This window comes from Macaca thibetana, chromosome 6, assembly GCF_024542745.1.
Source record: "Macaca thibetana thibetana isolate TM-01 chromosome 6, ASM2454274v1, whole genome shotgun sequence".
In the NCBI taxonomy this organism is placed as follows: domain Eukaryota; kingdom Metazoa; phylum Chordata; class Mammalia; order Primates; family Cercopithecidae; genus Macaca; species Macaca thibetana.
Window position 1 is genome coordinate 2,174,679 of NC_065583.1, and position 18,052 is coordinate 2,192,730.

The window sequence follows — 18,052 nt, forward strand, 5'->3', positions numbered from 1 at the left end:
ACAGACCCGGCGGCCTCAGACCGGGCGCCCGGGGAAGAGGCAGCGGCTGTGAGCACCGCGGTGAGGAAACCAGGCTCCTGCCATCCCCAGGCCTTAGGCCGCGACCCCAGGGCATTCGGGAGCGGGTCTGCGTCCGGGACCAGCACACTCTGGACGGGAGCGCTGCCTTTCTGGGGTCCTCCAGCTGAAGGATGCGATTTGCAAGAAACCCGCTCTGTGGACCTCGACAGCGGCGGGGGGCCCCAGGCACTTGGCGGGGTGCGGGGACTTTGATGTGGCTCCCGCGCACCCACCCGGCACCGCGTGGATTGCAGGCGCGGGACGAGCTTGAGTGGACGCTGGGTTCGCTGAGCCCCCCAGAGGCTCCTCGCCGTGGGTCCCCTGTGCCGCCTTGGACCCCCCAGAGAAACCTTCCCCCTGTCAGGGGAGGCCAGGCCAGGCGCCAGGCCTGAGTGTGCCCTGGACGGGGATTTCTCTGTGAACAGCCCATCATCCCGTCATATCCATGTTATCTTAGCCTCGTGTTCTGAAGAAACACGAATGTCATGCACAAGCGTGGATTTTAGCGCGTTTTAAATTGTAATAGGACTAACTCCAAGGAAGCTGGAACTTGAAGCAGGCTCCAAGCAAACTTTTGCGTCACCCCCCACCATCCTCCAGGGTAAACTGAGGAGCATAGTTAATTGGTTTTCCACAGGTATTTGGCTGTTCTGGATGTAACCACGTAATTCCTGGAACCCAGTAAGAGTCAGCTTCCTTTATGGGCGTCTGGCAAGATGTGCTCAGAGTCAAACACCTTGAAGATCTTCATGGAAACAACTTTTGGTGCTTTATCAAGATGTCATTCAGGGCTCTGAACAGTCGAATACATTGAATTGGGCTGTTAGGTGGATGGGTTTGATGTAGTTATACAGTGTGCATTTGGTACTTGTCAATAGTGCAAGTAATGATATTGCGAAAATAAAGAAAACCTTCTTTGAAAAAGAAAAGCAGCCCGGCACGATGGCTCATGCCTGTAAACCCCGTCTCTACTACAAATACAAAAATTAGCCAGGCATAGTGGCCCGCGCCCAGGCAGGCTGTTCTGGAAGGGGATGCTTGGCTCTCCAATGCAGTGTGGCCATTTGGCTATGATATCACACTGCACAGTTTAATGACTGAAATCAGACCTCTTGTTGTTGGAGATGACTGGAGGATTTTTTTTTCTTTTTTCTTTTTTTTTCCTGAACGTAAGTAGGTAAGCCATGAAGATCCCAGATTTCATTCAGGGACTCGGAACCAGCAGCAAGGAGCAGGCTGCATGGAGAAAACTGTTGGCTCTAAAGTACCCCAGACATCCAGCTTGTTCAAAGTAAGTGGCAATGGCTTTGGGATCACAAAAATAGCCCTTTAACATCCAAGTCAGTTAGTAGAAACCCCTAAATATCATGTGGCAAAAAAAGATTTGAAATTTACTTAAATATTCACTGTATTTTCTCAGATGGGATTTTTTTTTTTTTTTTTTTTTTTTTTTTTTTTTAATTTTAGACAGAGTCTCACTCTGTTGCCCAGGCTGGAGTGCAGTGGCGCCATCTTGGCTCACTGCAACCTCTGCCTCCCAGTTCAAGCAATTTTCCTGTCTCAGCCTCCTGAGTAGCTGGGACTACAGGCACGAGCCACCACACCCGGCTATTTTTTGTATTTTTAGTAGAAACGGTTTCACCATGTTGGCCAGGCTGGTCTCAAACTCCTGATGTCAAGTGATCCGCCCACCTCGGCCTCCCAAAGGGCTGGGATTACAGGCATGAGCCACCGTGCCCCACCTGGACTCAATTTTTAACACATTTTTAACACTAGCTTTTGTGCTAATAAATTAAATTATGGATGGAAACTGAGGCCCTCAGAGATGCCATCGGCCTTGATCCCTTGCTGCTATTCAAAGATCTCGACGTTAACGGAGATTCCTTGGGGCAGCCGGACATGCCTGTGTTGAGGAAGCGTCCACTCACACGCTGTGGGAACGTTGTAGATTTTACTGTGATGCAAACACTCCCTGTGAGGCCCCCGGTGCCCAGGGCCCATTGTTGGGTGCTTTTGAGGGTGGGAGGTGGAGGCGTTTCCGTTTTGCTTGGGGGATCAGCATCACCCTTCCTTTCTCCTTTTCCTCTGGGCTGGTGCTCAGATGGTGAGAGCACAGTGCTGATGAGGTGGGCCCTGGGGTGGAACCCATGGCCCCCTCTGACTCCCAGGAGACCTGGCCAGCTGCAGCGGCCCCCGTGGACCAGCAGAGGGACAAGAGAGGAGCTGACGTGGAGGAGCCGAGGCCCACTGGGGGCTCCGGGAGAGTCCGTCCGCCTGTGGACAGCAGCTCAGGGCTTCAGCTGCTTCCGGAGAGGAAACACCGCTCCCTAGACTGAGGCATCGTTCTGGTTAAAAAAAAAAAAAAGTTGAGTTTTTTCACCTTCGTGTAAATTTTTGTTTGTAACAATATGTTAGTTGTGACAGTTACCACTATTTTTTTTTTTTGAAATTATTTTTAGAGATGAGCTTTCGCTATGTTGCCCAGGCTGGTCTCAGACTCCTGGCCTCAGTGATCCTCCCACCTTGGCCTCCCAAAGTGCTGGGACTACAGGTGTGAGCTGTGGCAGCTGGCCTGTTTTTCTTTATTACCACAGATATTATATGGAGCCTTAAAGCCTCCTGGAGTGAGAGCTAGTTCATAACCACGCTGTTTGGAGAGAAGAGAACTACCTGGAATTCTTGTTCTCCAAAGATGTGGAATTATCATCCCAACAACAGCCGTCCCTCGCTCTGTCCTGAGGAGCCTCAGGTGTGGTCCATCCACCCCCGCAGTGTTTCCCTCTGTCCTGGGGACCCTCAGGTGTGGCCCATCCACCCCCTCAGTGTTTCCCTCTGTCCTGGGGACCCTCAGGTATGGCCCATCCACCCCCTCAGTGTTTCCCTCTGTCCTGGGGACCCTCAGGTGTGGCCCATCCACCCCCTCAGTGTTTCCCTCTGTCCTGGGGCCGCTCAGGTGTGGTCCATCCACCCCCTCAGTGTTTCCCTCTGTCCTGGGGACCCTCAGGTGTGGCCCATCCACCCCCTCAGTGTTTCCCTCTGTCCTGGGGCCGCTCAGGTGTGGTCCATCCACCCCCTCAGTGTTTCCCTCTGTCCTGGGGACCCTCAGGTGTGGCCCATCCACCCCCTCAGTGTTTTTCCTCCCACGTTCTCTATGTTTTGTTTCCAATCTTCCCACACAGGTGGAGAGAGGAGGGGATCCCATTGCCTGTGAGGAGGACACGGCTCCTGGGTGGGCCCTGCAGATTGTGAAGTTCAAGTCACAGCTCCTGGGAAGGTCTCTGTGTGTCAAGATCGTGGGGGTGAGACAGATGCAGGGACCACACTGTGCCCTGCTCTGTACCTCTGAGTGTTGATCCAGCTGCCTTGTGACCAGGGCACTTAGAAGAACCGTAGATCCTGCAAGAGGGCGGGTTCGGAGAGCGAGATGAGCACGCCTGAGGGATTAAAGTGTAACTTGAACCACTGCCTTGCAAACTGCGTGAGGGTGTGCAGGTGTGTGTGTGCTGGGAGGATGTTTAGCAGCCTCATGGAGGGGTAACTGACATACGAGAGAACAAGGCTGGGCGTGGTGGCTCACGCCTGTAATTCCAGCACTTTGGGAGGCCGAGGTGGGTGGATCACCTGAGGTCAGGAGTTTGAGACCAGCCTGACCAACATGGTGAAACCCCATCTCTACTAAAACTACAAAAAATTAGCCAGGTGTGGTGGTGGGTGCCTGCCGAGATTGTGCCACTGCACTCCAGCCTGGGCAACAGGAGTGAAACTCCGTCTCAAAAAAAATTTTTTTTTGATCAATTTTGACACACGTACGCACCTGCAAAACCATGAGCATAGTGAAGACCAGGAGCAACACTACTCCCCAAGCTTCCTTGTGCTTCTTTGGAATCCCTCCCTACAGCCCCTCCCACCCCACCCCACCCCATCCCATCCCAAGCAGCCACTGATTTGCTTTCTGTCACAGTCAGTAGATTTGCAATTTCCTTAATACCATTTCTGAGCCCAGGAGGCAAATACTTTCTTCTTATTGGGTGGACCTTTCATCGCATATTTAAGCTTTTGAATTCAGCGGGTGAGAGAATGAGAAAGAAAAGGCTGGTCTGGGTCACTCCTGGGAGGCCTGGCCCTAACCACAGTGTGGCTCACGTGCCCTGGAGCCCCTGTGCACAGGACAGCCCTGACTGCCCTTCTACAAGCTTTGTAGCTCCCCCATTACCTTTCCTGGACCAGCTGGGACAATCTCAAACTTTTCACCAATTCTGACATCTAAACAACTCATGCCAGAGACAGGCGCTGTGGAACCAGCAGGTGCGACCTCAGCTCCGGTCCCCAGAACACTGAGCTGTTAAATGAAAGGTGCATCCTTCCTTCTCCCTTCCCAGGGAGAATGCTCTGCTCTTCTGTCCAGAGCTGCACGCCCCGGCCATAGCGAATAATAACTGACGATTAAAAACGCCTGAGCTCTATTCATTTCCACCTTCTACCTCCTCCCTAGATTTACCTTTTCCCTGTATTAATACCTCGTTAAAGATGGCGCTCTTCCTGCTTCTTCTTCACCCATTTTTCCCGCACCCGCGAAAATTGCTACCTGACAGCGCAGGTGCAACATGACGTTCGACCAGAGAAACCAATACCTATCTGGCCACGCCTCCACTATGAGATCATTTTCGCCTTGGCCCAACCCCTTCCCCTCCAAGTGTATGTAAGGCACTGCATTACCGCCGTTAAACGAGACTTGATCAGAGCACTGTCTTGTCTCCATTTCTCGTATCTCTTGTTCCCCAAATTCCCACCCCCTCCTCCAGGGCCTGCTTCGACTATCCCGCGGGCCGGGATACTCTTCTTCCTGCTGGATCCCTCCTCTACCTGCTTCTCTCCCATCTCCTGCAGCCCCTGGAGCCCCATGGCAATGAAGGCAGACTCATCTGTACTCTCATTCTGTTTGCAGAACCACATCTCTGAGCTAGCTCTGCCCAAGGACACCACACCTTCTCCATTCCTCATGCCCTGTCCCTGTGGGGTGCAGGTGAGGCTGGGATGGGGCACCCGCCTGGCCCACAGTGGCATCAGGCTCACTCTCTCTAATGCAGGAAGCGTTTCAGATGCCGGGAGCCATGGAAATTGTCCTCATCCCAATCATCTGGCTTGGCAAATGATGATGAAGACAGTTTTCCCTCAAGGTAGGTGTAGCCTCTGTGACAGTGCCTTGTTTATTTTCTAGCACAAAATAGGCATTAGAACAGTGGGACTTTGTAGGCATATGGAGATTTTTAAGGTTTCTTAGGAGGCAGGTAAAAATTTCCTCAATAAGACAAACAGAACACTATCCCAAAAGAAAATGATTGATACATTGGGTGATAGTAAAATTAAGAGTTTTTTCATCATTAAGAGAGTAAAAAGATGGGGCCAGGTGTGGTGGCTCATGCTGTAATCCTAGCACTTTGGGAGGCCAAGGTGGGAGGATCACTTGAGGTCAGGAGTTAGAGAACAGCCTGAGCAACTTAGCAAGACCTTTTCTCTACAAAAAATGAAAAATTAGCTGGGTGTGGTGGTGCATGCCTGTGGTCCCAGATACCTGGGAGGCTGAGGCAGGAGGATCACTTGAGCCTGGGAGATTGAGGCTGCAGTGAGCCATGATTGTGCCACTGCACTCCAGCTGGGGTGACAGGGTGAGACTCTGTCTCTTAAAAAAAAGAGGCGGGAATGGAGGAGGGTGAATCACAGGTAGAGTATAAAGAGAATTCCTGTACATTAATAAGAAAAATGCATGCGGGGCTTAATACCTAGATGACGGGTTGACAAGTGCAGCAAACCACCATGGCACATGTTTACCTGTGCAAGAAACCTGCACGTTCTGTACATGTGTCCCAGAACTTAAAGTAAAATTTTTTAAAAAATTAAAAAAGCTGGCAGACCAATAGGACAATGGGTGAAAGAAATGAAGAGGGACAAAAAAGGGAAGGAGGAGGGAGGAAGGGAGAGGAAAGAACAAATGAACAGCCAAAGGGCCAAAAAGCATATAAAACATGCTCAACCTCATAAGCTATCAAATTTAAACCACAGTGAGAAACCAATATTACACCTACCAGAATGGCTAAAATTAAAAACACTGTTGATACCAAGTTTGGGCAAGAATGTGAAGTAACTGAAACTTTATATGCTGCTTTTGGGAATGTAAAATAGCACAACTACTTTGGAAAACCCTTGGGTAATACCTACTAAAGGAGACCGCACCTGTGATCCCCACATTCCACTCCTATGCATAGACCCAAAAGAACTGTGCACTGTACATGTGTTCACCAAATGATGTGCACTAGAGTGTTTGTATCAGCACAATTCACAGTAGCCCCAACTTCCAACAGGAGAATGGATAAGTACCTCTCAGTATATTTATAGAGTAAAATTCTTACAGCACTGAAAATGGATGAACAGCTGCCATGCACAGTTGGTGAATCTCAGCAACATAATGCTGAGCAGAAGAAGCCAGACACAAATGAATGCGTACTGCACGATTCTGTTTCTGTGACGCTCTAAAACAAGCAAAAGAAACATCTGGTGAGAAGTCAGGATAGCAATTATCTTAGTGCTCTGGGGGAGGGTGGCTCTGGTAATATTCTATTTCTTGATCTGAGGGCTGGCGTTCAGACGTATTCACTCTACGATAATTTACCAAGCTGCCCTCTGGGGATTGGTGGTTTCTCTGTATGAATATTATACTTCAATTAAAAAAAATAGTCCCCAGCACTTTGGGAGGCCGAGACGGGAGGATCACGAGGTCAAGAGATCGAGACCATCCTGGCTAACATGGTGAAACCCCGTCTCTACTAGAAAATACAAAAAACTAGCCAGGTGAGGTGGTGGGCGCCTGTAGTCCCAGCTACTCGGGAGGCTGGGGCAGGAGAATGGCATAAACCCGGGAGGCGGAGCTTGCAGTGAGCTGAGATCCCGCCACTGCACTCCAGCCTGGGCGACAGAGCGAGACTGTCTCAAAAAAAAAAAAAAAAAAAAGTCAACAAGAAAAACCTAACAATCAAATTAAGAAATGAGCAAGGCCAGGCACGGTGGCTCACACCTGTAATCCCAGCACTTTGGGAGGCTGAGGCAGGCAGATCACCTAAGGTCAGGAGTTCGAGGCCAGTCTGGCCAACATGGTGAAACCCTGTCTCTACTAAAAATATAAAAATTGGCCGGGTGTGGTGGCATGTGCCTGTAGTCCCAGCTACTTGGAAGGCTAAGGCAGGAGAATCACTTGAACCCAGGAGGTGGAGGTTGCAGTGAGCCGAGATCACGCCATTGCACTCCATCCTGGGTGACAGAGCAAGACTGTCTTAAAAAAAAAAAAAATGAGCAAAGGACTTGAATAGACATTTCTCCATACTCAGCATCACTAATCATTAGGGAGATGGAAATGACAACAAGATACCATTTCACTCCTGCTACATTGACTAGTATCAAAGAAAACCCAGAAAATAACAAATGTCGGTGAGGATGTGGAGAAACTGGAAACCGTTGTGCACTGCTGGTGGAATGTAAAACAGTGCCACCCATCTAGGAAACAGTATGGCAGTTCCTCGAGAAATTATACCGCTCCAGCAATTCCACTTCTGGGTATATATCCCCCCAAAATTGAAAGCAAGGAAATAAAGAGACACTCACCCACCCCTGTTGATAGCGGTGTTGTTCACAATAGATAAAAGGTGGGAGCAGCTCGGCCGGGCATGATGGCTCACACCTGTAATCCCAGCACTTTGGGAGGCTGAGGTGAGCAGATCACGAGGTCAGGAGTTTGAGACCAGTCTGACCAACATGGTGAAACCCCGTCTCTACTAAAAATACAAAAAAATGTCCAGGCGCAGTGGCTCATGCCTGTAATCCCAACACTTTGCGGGGGCCAAGATGGGCAGATCACCTGAGGTCAGGAGTTTGAGACTCGCCTGGCCAGCATGGTGAAACCCTGTCTCTACTAATAAGGAAGGAGACCACTACTACTCCTGCTGCTCTCCTCCCCCGCACCTTGCCTGTCCGGAGCTGCACGCCCCGGCCATAGCGAATAATAATTGAGGATTAAACGCCTGAGCTCTATTCATTTCCACCCCACACCTTCTCCCTATCTTTGCCTTTTTTCCCCTGTACTAATACCTCATTAAAGATGGCGCTCTCCCTGCTTCTTCTTCACTCACTTTTCCCGCGCCCGGGAAAATTGTTACTTAAAGCGCAAGCGCAACATGACGTCCGACCGGAGAAACCGAAACTAACCTGGCCACGCCCTCGGCAATGAGATCATTTCCGCCTTAGCCCAACCCCTTCCCTTCCAAGTGTATATAAGGCAGTGCATTACCGCCATTAAACGAGACTTGATCAGAGCACTGTCTTGTCTCTATTTCTCATGTCTCTTGTTCCCCAAATTCCCACCCCCTCCTCCAGGGCCTGCTCTGACTATCCCGCTGGCCGGGATACTTGCCTAGTTCACAAGACAGGAGGAAGGAGAGAAAGAAACAAAAGAAAGATAAATAGCCAGACAACCTTGGCACCACCACCCGGCCCTAGGAGTTAAACAAAATAACATCAACCCCTGGCCTAAACTACTTGTGTTATCTGTAAATTCCAGACACTGTATGAAAAAAGCATTGTAAAACTTTCTGTTCTGTTAGCTGATGCATGTAGCCCCCAGTCACGTTTCCCACGCTTGCTCGATTTACCACGACCCTTTCACGTGGATCCCTTAAAGTTGTAAGCCTTTAAAAAGACCAAGTATTTCTCGGGGAGCTCGGCTCTTAAGATGCGAGTCTGCCGACGCTCCTGGCCAAATAAAAAACCTCTTCCTTCTTTAATCCGGTGTCTGAGGAGTTTTGTCTGCGGCTCGTCGTGCTACATTTCTTGGTTCCCTGACTGGGAAGCGAGGTGATTAAGGGATGGTCGAGGCAGCCCCTTAGGCAGCTTATGCCTGCCCTGTAGAGCACCCCTGTGGGGGACTCTGGCCAGCTTGAGCGATGCGGATCCAGAGAGCGCTCTCGGGTAGGCGTTTGCCCCGGTGGAATGCCTCCTCAGAGCAGTGCACAGCAGGCCCCCGTGGAGATTCAAGGCAGTGGCTGAACAACGGGAAGGAACTGGCACTCTAAGTCCGGACATCTGAAACTTGCTAAAACTGGTCTTTGGAACTCGCCCACTCCATTTGAGTGGGCGTGCCTGTACCGGCACTTTGGTTTTTGTTTTTGACTTGACTTGAATTAATTGCTTGATACTTTGGTTTTTGTTTTTGACTTGACTTGAATTAATTGCTTGATACTTTGGTTTTAATTTTGACTTGAATTGCTTGATAAACAGACGTGCCTTTATTGGCACTTTCGTTTTGGTTCTGATTTTGACTTGGCTTAAATTGCTTGACGAACAGGTGTGCCTTTAACAACACTTTGGTTTTAGTTTTGATTTTAATTTAGTGTAACTTAGATGAGTGAGTGACCTTTTACCCTTTGCTTCTTGTAGTGTAAATGTTGTTTTGTCTTGAGAAAAAAATAGGTCAGACACAAAGTAAGCCTACTCCGCTAGGAACTGTGTTAAAACATTTCAAAAAGAAAAATTTCAAAAAAATAAAAGTCATCAAATCATCAAAACTTACTCTATTAAAATGCATGTTACAGAACCTTAAAAAAGGTTTTGCAGGAGATTGTAGAGTTAAGTTAACCCCCTAGAGATTAAGATCTCTGTGTAAATTAGAATTGCCCTCTGTTGGTGTTGGACGGCCCACCAAAGGAACTATAGACGGGGAACAACTGGCCATGTATTTAAGGTGGTGACAGGGGTCGGAGGACAGCCAGTGTACCTAGATCAAATTCCTTTATATTGACCCATGGTTAAATATAATGTAGACAAAACCAGCATAAATTTAGCCCTGTTTAACAGCTTGTTGCAAAAAAGCCAAAAGTAAAAGTAAGAGCAGCTTTACCAGCAGACAGAGTTAAAAAGGGAGTCCCAGAAACAGCAGGAGAAGTCAGTTTTGCAGGAGCCGCCAGAGATCATAGAAATTCTTTCTCCACATGTCCCAGCCTACCCCACTTTACCGAGGCCAACAGCCCCCTCAGAAACGGGATTCAGGAGCTAACACGCCCCAGGTCTCTATAGGCCAAGGAAGGAAGTCAAGATAGTCAAGTGGCCATCTCAGATCTGGTCTTGCTGGAGCTATGTAAATGCCTCTCCGGGAGACGCGAGGACCTGTCTATTACAATGACCAGGCCCACAACCGGGGCGGAGGGGCAACAGACTTTCATCTACCAGCCCTTTTCAACCATTGATCTACTAAACTGGAAACACCCTGAACCTGCCACCTTGCTCCCGGCAGCTAGAGCCCTGTCGACATGACTGTGTAGAGGTGTTGGACTCCAGTTTACTCCAGCAGACCTGGCCTCCGGGACCAGCCTTGGGCATCAGTAGACCAGGAGCTATATGTGGGCGGGAACAACTTCATCAACCCACAAGGAGAGAGATGTGCAGAGTGTGCGGTGGTAACCCTGGACACTGTCGTTAAGCTGAGCTCATTGCTTTAATTCGGGCCTTAGAACTCAGTGAAGGTAGGACTATAAACATTTACACTGACTCTCGGTGTGCCTGTTTAACCCTCCAAGTGTATAAAGAATTATATAAAGAAAAGAGCCTGTTAAACTCTAGAAAAAAGGGAAAAAAAACACCCAGAGAATGCAACTCAGCTTCAGCGTTCGCAGAGGTACTGAGAAGCACTTCTGCAGAGGCTAAGAGTTGGTAGAAAAAAAGCAAGTAATAGAAAAAAAGATTTCAAAAATGCTTCAAGGAGCTGACAAAAGCCTAAGTCAGTTTTATAAGAGACTCTATAAAGCATTCTGGCTTTACACCCCATTTAACCCTGAGGCTGCTGAAAATCAGTATATAGTGAATACTTCATTTGTAAAGCAAGCCCAGGGTAACATCAAGCAGAAACTGCAGGCATGAATACCACCTAGTCTAGAAAAGTGGCCACCAAGGTGTATGTTAACTGTGACCAAGAAACAAAACTGGAAAAGAACAAAAGAAAAAGACTAAAAGTAAGTGTAAAAAAAAAAAATTAGCAATGTAAGAGGACATGGACGTGAATGTAAATATAAGAGAAGTCAAGTTAGGCAAGGATTCAAGAGCCGGACAAGGCTAGAGAAAAATAATGTGCGAGATGCAAAAAAAAAAAAGGACACTAGAAGGGTAAATGTTCAAAAGGCAATAAAGGAAATGGCCAAGACCGCAAGACAAAGCGGCCATCGGCCACGGGCTGCCACACCTTGGAGGAACCAAATACTGATCAGTTCAGGCTGACAGGAGCTGAAGAATGTAAAGACTAGGGCAGACCCGGCACCTTCTCATTAGGCTCCCAGGAGCCCATGGTCACATTAGAAGTTAAAAGCAGCAAGATTCTGCCGTATCTGGATTCCAATTTCTCACCGAAGGCTAAGCCACTAAATAGAGTTACAAATGGTGGGGGGCGGGAGGAGAAGAACTCCTCCCCTAAGAAACTTAGTAAAAAGAGCCATACCTTGTGAAAACTTGCCTATAGACTTTACAGAAGTGCCCTGTGCTGGAGACTACAGGTACGTGCTAGTGCTTGTTTGCTCGTTTACGATAAAATCAGGTTTTTGCCTATGGTCCTCCTCCAAGTCAGGTGCACCCCCACCAAACAAACTAGGTATTTGCCCTGTAAGATTTTGTTCGGTCGGCCACCCCCAAATCATAGGTCAAATTAAAGGTGACCTCCAGAAACTAAAGAAATTAACCTTTAAAAAGTAAATGCAGGTTTTAAAAATAGCCATACGAAGTGTTCATAATTAAATAAATAAAAATGCCTATAAGCCTGACACCCCTTTAAATCTAGTGACTCTGTTTAAAGTAAAATCTAGTTTTTCTAGGACCCATATAGGATGGGCTCTATACTATAACCTTGTCCACTCCCACTGCTGTTAAAGTTGCAGGTGTTGTGTCTTGGATCCACCACAGTCAGCTAACACCAGCAGCTCAGGACAAGTGGACCAGCCAGCAGGACACCAGATCATCCAACCCGGCTGATCCTGAGATGAGACCAAGCTGCTGCTGAGGACGACAGCCCTGCCCTGGTCATTCTGGAGGCTGACCAGTCTACACACAGCTGAAGCTCTAGTCCTGCTCTAGTCACACACTGGCAGCTGACTAGTCTACGCACGGCTGAAGCTTGAGGACTCATCAAGCAAGTAAATGTAGTTAAAAATCTTAATAGTTTTCCTGCAATACTAACTGTTTCCCTATTGTTCTGCTGCTATATTCAACCTTTTTCCCAGGTAAGGACCTCTTTTGTCCTTGCTGTACGTTGTTTTGTTGTTGTTACCCCCCATAACCACGATAGAAGAAACACCTATATGAGGTGTCCCCCCTGTACACATACTACTTAGGAAACCCAGACCCGTCCAGCCCAGCAACAATTCCGAGTCTTACGGTCATTCTTTAAACATAAACCAGAAGTTACCAGAACCTCTTCCTTTAGCAAAAACAGAAAAAGCCTATTTAGTCAGTTGGCTGAAAACATTGCTGGCAGCCTAGATATTTCTTCATGTTATGTTTATAAAAAGGCTCACATAAGAGACCAATGGCCTTGAAAAGCAAAAGAGTTCATGCCTCAAGATAACTTTATTTTAACTTTTTCCCCAAACAGATGCCCCAAGTTCAAGCATCTGGCTCTTAAAAACTTCTGTTATTAAAAAATACTGTGTTACTTGCTAAGAAAAAGCTTTTCAGACCCAGTGACAAAACTAACCTGCTTAGAACATGACAAAGATGATACACGTGCCTGTACAGGTTTAACACAGGTTTGATCCTAGGTCTTCATTTAGAAAACACTTTGCAGCTGTAAAAATTTAAAACCCTCATTCTAAGTATATTACTGGTAATAGAAAGTGGCTTGCTTTCTATTACACTGTGTATTACACTTGTTCCTTCAAATGAGAAAAGGTTTTGTAGCTACCATGGTTCATCAGAAAACTTCAGCACAAGTGTATTACATAAAACACTATTGCTGTGTCTTGCAAAGAGACTCAGAAAATAAAAATAAAAGTGAGAACTCCCACTAATTAGTAAAAATTCTCAAAGGGGGGAATAAGGAAAGAGACCAGTACTACTCCTGCTGCCCTCCGCCCCCCACCTTGCCTAGTTCACAAGACAGGAGGAAGGAGAGAAAGAAACAAAAGATAAATAGCCAGACAACCTTGGCACCACCACCCAGCCCTAGGAGTTAAACAAAGTAATAATAATAACATCAAACCCTGACCTAAATTACTTGTGTTATCTGTAAATGCCAGACACTGTATGAAAAAGCATTGCAAAACTTTCTGTTCTGTTAGCTGATGCATGTAGCCCCCAGTCACGTTTCCCATGCTTGCTAGATTTACCACGACCCTTTCACGTGGACCCCTTAAAGTTGTAAGCCTTTAAAAAGGCCCAATATTTCTTTCTCGGGGAGCTCGGCTCTTAAGACGCGAGTCTGCCGATGCTCCCGGCCGAATAAAAAACCTCTTCCTTCTTTAATCCGGTGTCTGAGGAGTTTTGTCTGCGGCTCCTCCTGCTACACTAAAAATATAAAAAAACTAGCTGGGCGTGGTGGTGGGGATCTGTAATCCAAGCTTCTCGGGAGGCTGAGGCGGGAAAAGCATTTGAACCTGATGAACCTGGAAGGTGGAGGTTGCAGTGAGCTCAGATTACGCCATTGCACTCCAGCCTAGGCGACAAAAGTGAGACTCCATCTCAACAGAAAAAAACAAAACAATTAACCAGGTGTGGGGCCATGTGCCTGTAATCCCAGCTACTCAGGAGACTGAGGCAGGAAAATTGCTTGAACCTGGGCGGCAGAGTTTGCCGTGAGCAGAGATTCGTGCAACTGCGCTCCAGACTGGGTGATGGAGTGAGACTCCGTCTCAAAAAAAAAAAAAAAAGAATTCTGGCTTGTTGCTTAGTGTGTATGTATACATATATGAGCGCACACACATAAAATGGTGTGTTAAAATATTTCATATGAATGCAGGAAAATCATATGTATATATATGTATATTTTTGAGACAGTCTCGCTCTGTGGCCCAGGCTGGAGTGCAGTGGCCCAGTCTCGGCTTACTGCAAGCTCTGCCTCCCGGGTTCACGCCATTCTCCTGCCTCAGCCTCCCGAGTAGCTGGGACCACAGGTGCCCACCACCATGCCCAGCTAATTTTTTGTATTTTTGGTAGAGACAGGGTTTCACCATGTTAGCCAGGATGGTCTCCATCTCCTGACCTTGTGTTCTGTCTGCCTCGGCCTCCCAAAGTGCTGGGATCACAGGTGTGGCCATCGCGCCCGGCCAGGAAAATCATAATTGTTTTGGTAAATTGATCACTTTTCAAAGCATGTGAATTCAGACCATTACAGGAAGGTATTGACATAAATTAAGAGGGTAACGGTTAACTCTGTTTTTGTAAATGTGATTTTTTTAGGCTTGCCACAGAATTCTGAAGGAATGCTACTCACTAAATTCATTTTTCCTCTACTTCAAATAGTGCTATTAATATCCATGTGGAAATTAGAGTGTGAAGAGGATAACTGAATCGAGAAAGGTAACATTCTGTACTCCCGAATTATTGATATCATCAGTCCTTTAGAGCCATATTCTTAGCCCAAGAAACTCGCAAATTACACTGTGAAATAATGAATAAATGATTAGAAACGATATAGGAGATTCCAAAAACTAGCTTTGGTGGTTTAAAAAATGATACTAGAAATGCTATCCTAAGTTTAAAATACAAAGAAAAAGTGGACCCTGAAAGGAAAGCTTGGTGTTTTTTTTTTTTTTTTGAGACGGAGTCTCACTCTGTCACCCAGGCTAGAGTGAGTGGTGCGATCTCGGCTCACTGCAAGCCCTGCCTCCCGGGTTCCCGCCATTCTCCTGCCTCAGCCTCCCGAGTAGCTGGGACTATAGGTGCCTGCCACCACGCCTGGCTAATTTTTTGTATCTTTAGTAGAGACGGGGTTTCACCATGTTAGGCAGGATGGTCTCCATCTCCTGACCTCGTGATCCGCCCGCCTTGGCCTCCCAAAGTGCTGGGATTACAGACGTGAGCCACCGCATCCGCGGAAAACTTAGTCTTTTAAATAATCACTAATAATAATGATAGGCTGGGCATGGTGGCTCATGCCTGTAGTTCCAGCACTTTAGGAGGCCAAGGTGGGCGGATTACTTGAGCCCAAGAGTTCAAGACCAGCTTGGGCAACATGGGGAAACCCCATCTCTACGAAAAATACAAAATAATTTAGCTGGGCATGGTGGTGCATGCCTATAGTCTTAGCTACTCAGAAGGATGAGGCAGAAGGATCACTTGAGTCCAAGAGGTGGAGGCTGCAGTGAGCGCTGATCTGCTACTGCAGTTCAGCCTGGGTGACAGAGTGGGACATTGTCTCAAAAAAATAGAAGAAGAAGGAGGAGAAGGAGAGGAAGAGAGAAGAAGAGGAAGGGGAAGAAAGAAAGAGGAGGAGGAAGAGGGGGAAGAGGAAGAAGAAGAGAGAAGAAGAAGAGGAAGAAAGAAGCAGCAGAAGGAGGAGGAGGAAGAGGAAGAAGGAGCAGGAGAAGAAGAAGGAGGAGAGAGAAGAGGAAAAGGAAGAAAGAAGAAGGAGGAGGAGGAGGAGGAAGAGGAAGAAGGAGAAGACAAAGATGGAGGGGGAGAAGAAAAAAGGAAGAAAGAAAAGAAAGAAAGAGAAAGAAAGAAAGAAAAGAAAGAAAAAGAAAGAATCTGGGCTTACTTTCAGTGTCACTACGGTTCTATTATTCTGGAGAAAGTAAGTCTTGTTTCTCATTTACAACAGAATACATACATAATAACAGGCTAGAGCAGATTGGAGAAATTATTTTGAACACCTGGATCTTAGGTAAAAACATTGTCTTTGCTAAACTGTGTAACTCCTGGAGACTTGGATGTCAGCACACCCAGCACTGTGATGCTCTGCACATCGCGTGCGTTTGTGTTTGTAATTCTAACATTGTGTTAGAATGGGCTGACATTGTCACAGTGGGGGGCATCACTGGCTAAGCCTTATTTATTCTGGGAATCTGCCTCTTGGGATCTCAAATTTTTACGTGTCAGAAATAAATGTTACAGAGAAAATTATACCAGTGGACTTTTGAAAAGTAAATGCAATGATCATATTCTGAAACACATGTGTCTAGAGTGTGTGCATGTGATAAAGTAGATTCTAGGTACTGAAATAACTGTTGCACTTACCCTTTCATTATAGCTATTTCCAGAAGTATATTTTGAAGTGTTTAATAAGCAATTTAGAACACCAGAGACCATGCATTAGGACATTTGGAAATCTACAAGAAATTGGAGCAACTTGTTTTTGAAAAATGACTTATGTTAATATGGAGTTGTGAAACTCTCTTTGTGAAAGTTGCTGTTCTGATCGCTTTATTTTTTTTTCATGTTTCCCAATGAGTATAGTAGTTTTATGTCTACATTGGGTTCTTTCTTTCTTTCTCCTATCAAGAACATTGTAGCTTTATGAGAATTTATTTTGTCTTGTTAGGATTCTTTACTACATCAAAATAAATGCAGATGATTTACTATTGACATAGGAAGTCTTTCCTACTTACTTATCAAGTAATGTAGATTTACAGTCTATTTTCATGTGGTTCTTTCAGAGGATACAAGTTTTAACTCTCACACCAAAGCAAAATTTCATCCAATTAATTCATCCAATCATATTTTTAAATATGTTGGGTTCAGCAAAGATATAATTCATAGTTATACAGGCATTTGCCCTTCATTGCTTCTTATTGTTTTTAATTCCATCTAGATATAATGTAAAAATTCCATTATTGTTAAGAAATAAACACAGAAACATTTGCTAGAAAGATTTGAAGTCACATAGTTGAATTCTAGTTAATGTTTTGATCGTTGAGTAGTTTGAATATGGAGCACCAAATCAAGCCCTGGACAAGTGCTTCTGCACACTTTTTAAATTTTTTTATTAAAAAAAATTTTTTTTGAGTCGGAGTCTCTCTTTGTCACCAGGGCTGGAGTGCACTGGCACGATCTCGGCTCACTGCAACCTCCACCTCCCAGGTTCACGCCATTCTCCTGCCTCAGCCTCCCGAGTAGCTGGGATTACAGGCGCCCACCACCACGCCCGGCTAATTTTTGTATTTTCACTAGAGACGGAGTTTTGCCATGTTGGCCAGGCTGGTCTCGAATTCCTGACCTCAGGTGATCTGCCAGCCTCGGCCTTCCAAAGTGCTGGGATTACAGATGTGAGCCACCGTGCCTGGCCAACCTCCTGAATTTCTTTTTTTTTTTTTTTTTTTTTTGAGACGGAGTCTTGCTTTGTCACCCAGGCTGGAGTGCAGTGGCCGGATCTCAGCTCACTGCAAGCTCCGCCTCCCGGGTTTACGCCATTCTCCTGCCTCAGCCTCCCGAGTAGCTGGGACTACAGGCGCCCGCCACCTCGCCCGGCTATTTTTTTGTATTTTTTTAGTAGAGACGGGGTTTCACCGTGTTAGCCGGGATCGTCTCTCGATCTCCTGACCTCGTGATCCGCCCGTCTCGGCCTCCCAAAGTGCTGGGATTACAGGCTTGAGCCACCGCGCCCGGCCCAACCTCCTGAATTTCTAATCATCCTGCCATCTTTGTCTCCACATGAATTACTACTAGGCTACTAGGCTGGGCCCCTCTCAGGGCCACCATCAAAATACCTGCAGGATAGATAAAGATGGATGGACAAATGGGACAAGAAAATGGATGGATGTGTGGGTGAACGAATGCGTGGTAGGATGGTTGGGGTGGATGGATGGATGTTTGAGTACTAAGTGGATTGTGGGTAGCTAGATGGACAGATGAATGAAAGCTGGACACATGGGTAGACAGAAGAAAGGATTAAGAAATGGATGGATGGATGTGTGGGTGAAGAATGGATGAAGGGATGGGCGGTAGGATGGTTGGGTTGGTTGGATGGATGGCTGAA

General features: G+C 46.7%; 1 long non-coding RNA gene across 1 annotated transcript; it reads left to right on the plus strand.

Annotated features, from left to right (window-relative positions):
* Positions 1-2,281: 2,281 nt before the first annotated feature.
* LOC126956946 (uncharacterized) lies at positions 2,282-13,622 on the plus strand. The gene is made up of 5 exons (XR_007726611.1): positions 2,282-2,809; positions 3,240-3,552; positions 5,148-5,237; positions 6,470-6,612; positions 12,015-13,622. It is a non-coding gene; the product is annotated as an uncharacterized LOC126956946 (long non-coding RNA).
* Positions 13,623-18,052: the final 4,430 nt, after the last annotated feature.